The sequence below is a fragment of the Chlorocebus sabaeus genome, chromosome 20, assembly GCF_047675955.1.
Source record: "Chlorocebus sabaeus isolate Y175 chromosome 20, mChlSab1.0.hap1, whole genome shotgun sequence".
Lineage (NCBI taxonomy): Eukaryota > Metazoa > Chordata > Mammalia > Primates > Cercopithecidae > Chlorocebus > Chlorocebus sabaeus.
In genome coordinates this window covers 50,128,983-50,132,242 of record NC_132923.1, presented here as the reverse complement: position 1 = coordinate 50,132,242, position 3,260 = coordinate 50,128,983, and positions in this window count along the sequence as shown.

Below are 3,260 nucleotides of genomic sequence, written 5' to 3'. Positions count from 1 at the left end.
ACGCGATCTCAGCTCGCCACAACCTCTGCCTCCTGGGTTCAAGTGATTCTCCTGCCTCAGCCTCCTGAGTAGCTAGGATTACAGGCATGCGCCACCTTGCCTGGCTAATTTTGTATTTTTGATAGAGATGGGTTTTCTCCATGTTGGTCAGGCTTGTCTCAAACTCCCGACCTCAGGAGATGCGTCCACCGTGGCCTTCCAAACTGCTGGGATTACCCGCGTGAGCCACTGTGCCTGGCCTGAGCAATGTATTTTAAAGTAGACACAGAAATCCCTATCAAAACTGGCACAGCAAACAAAGGGAATTTATTGGTTAAAGTAATAATTGGTTGATTGATGAAATACTCAAGGAATACTTCAGCTTCAGAAATGTCTTCATTGGGAACGAATTTCTCTCTCACTGTATCATTGGATGCTTTTCTTCTGTGCTGGCGCCATGCGTAGTCCATTAGAAAGAGAACTCTCACAGTTGAGTTCTAACTAGATCTTTGCCACATTCAAACACAAATCCTGGGTCTGATTCTCATTGCTCTAAATTGGGTCACATGCTCATCACTGAACCAATCACTTTGGCCAGTTGGGGCCTACCCTTGAAGCTGAAGCTTGTCAACCTCTCTCACACCTGATGAGATTTAACAGCAGGGAGGGGTTATTCTCCAAATACAATTTGGGGTACCTTTCTACTCAAAGGATGAATGATTGTGGTGGTTGAATGACAAAAACAACAGATGTCTCCTACATCTACATTCTAATCAAACTGAACTATTTTGTAGTGTCTGAGGCACATTCTGTACTTTCCTTCTGGCAGGCTGTTGGTCACATTCTTCTCTTGATTAGTACACATTGTTCTCTTGGAACACTTGATTTCCCCCTTCCAATATCTCCCAACCAATCCTCTCTGGCCTTCACAATTTAAATACTGTCTCCTTATTTCCAATGGATATAATCCCTTCTTTCTCTGAGTGTGAACACCTCTCACAATTCTCTTATCTTCCCGTTATATTTTAGTTATTTGTATATTTGTCTTAACCCAACCAATCCTAAATTTTGAGTTAGATTCCTTATGTTAATGACGAAGATGCTTATAATCTAGAGGAAGGAATTATATTTAAAAATTTTAATTGATAACAAAGATAAATACCTTAGTGAGTTGCTTAAAATCTAAATCAGTAGATTCCAAATGAATGAGCATTTACTGTAATTGGAGACAGATTACATTTTAACAGTAAAATTTATTTTCAGATTAACTGAAGTTAACCACCACATTTCCACTGCAACCCTTACTGAAAGATTTGACACTGGGCCATCTTTAGTGCTGTAAGATATCCCCGTGTCTAAAAGTGAATCATTCTGGAAATGGGTATTCCTCCTTGAGTGAGTGCAATAGGTAAATTCCTCAGTTATTTGTCTTTCCCTCATGGGTCTGTAAAATCCTTCACACTTATGCTGGACTTTTATCTCTACAGCCAGACACAGTGCTTAGAATATTTCGGGCACTCCATAAATGTTTGTTAAATGAAGGAGTGAAGGAATAAAAGCAACAATGATTGAGAAAAGTATATGTTTATCCTTTTAGATGCTTTGAAAAACAATCTCCAGATGTTAGTTTATTTTTCTGTCTTTTGCCCACTTCTGCTGAAAAAGGAGCACTAAAATAATTCCTGATGAAGGGTTTTAGGTCATAGGTTGAAAGAATGCTAGTGCTAAAGGAAATATCCACTGCCCACTGTTCCTGGCAGTTAGCAGACACTAAAGTGGTGTGAGAATGGATATAAAAGGATAGGTGACTTTTACTATGCATAAAAACATAGATCCTGAAGTCCTAACAGATTATATAGTTAAGGTTCTGATGGGCCACTTAAAATTGCTAGTTATTTGGGGTCATATGTTGCTGCCACAAAAGTTGGAGTTTAACTGGCATTTATGTCCTTCTTGTAACAAAGGAAAAACAAGTACTCCATAAGTCTTTGCCTTAGAGCAAGCAGTCCAATAAGAGACCAAAATACTCACTTGAATCTCTGCAGGGCAAAATGATCCCAGAGGCTGTCATCCTCAAATATTTAAGAACCCCGTAGAAGAGTTCTTATTTAGTTCATGTAAAAACAGGGCAAGGGTGTGTTGTGTGGAGGGGAAGGATGAGCTCTTTAGAAAAGACAGGCCCAAATGTTCCTGTCAAGGGAATTTATCACCCTTATTAGGAAGTGACTTTGCTATATGGAAGAGCTCATGTTCCTTCGATCAGAGCTGCTTGTTCTATTCTTTCTGACTAATTTCTTGCAGTTACTCAGACTTTCCTGGAATTAAGCTGATTTATTTGAAAGCTGAACACTGCAATCCTGATCTCTAAAACATGCATGGAGCTTCTGCTGGAAAGGTGTTAGGTATTGTATCTGAGTGTCTAATTATAAGGCGTTTTGGTATTTACTGAGTAACCATAGGTGCTAGGAGTAGCAAAGATCCTAACAGTCAACAGCATCTTTACCTGAATATTGAAAGAATATTGCCAATGTGGGATATAATCATAGGCTAAATTCTATAACACAAACTTGAAATGCCATCCCCATTAAAATAGTAGATTAGTGTGGGTTAGAGAATTTGAGGAAGGCCTCAGGAGGACATTCCAGGTAGAGAGAATTATTAGGACAAAGACCCAGCACTGTGAATAGAATTTCATTTAATTTAGCAAGTACTGGCCAGCCATGGTAGCTCATGTCTGTAATTCCAGCACTTTGGGAGGCGAAGGCAGGATTGCTTGAGCCTAGGAGTTCAAAACCAACCTGGGCAAATAGCGAGACCCTGTCTCTAATATTAAAAGAAAAATAGGCCGGGCGCGGTGGCTCACGCCTGTAATCCCAGCACTTTGGGAGGCCAAGGTGGGTGGATCACGAGGTCAGGAGATAAGAGACCATCCTGGCTAACACGGTGAAACCCTGTCTCTACTAAAAATACAAAAAATTAGCCGGGCATGGTGGCGGGTGCCTGTGGTCCCAGCTACTGGGAAGGCTGAGGCAGGAGAATGGCGTGAACCCAGGAGGCGGAGATTGCAGTGAGCCGAAATCGCGCCACTGCACTCCAGCCTGGGAGACAGTGAGACTCAGTCTCAAAAAAAAAAAAAAAGGAAAGAAAAGAAAAAGAAAAACAATTAGGAATTAAAAAAATAAAAATTGTAGAAACAAGTTTTAAATTAAAAAAAAAATTTAATAACTATTGGCCGGGCGCATTGGCCCTCGCCTGTAATCCCAGCACTTTGGGAGGCCGAG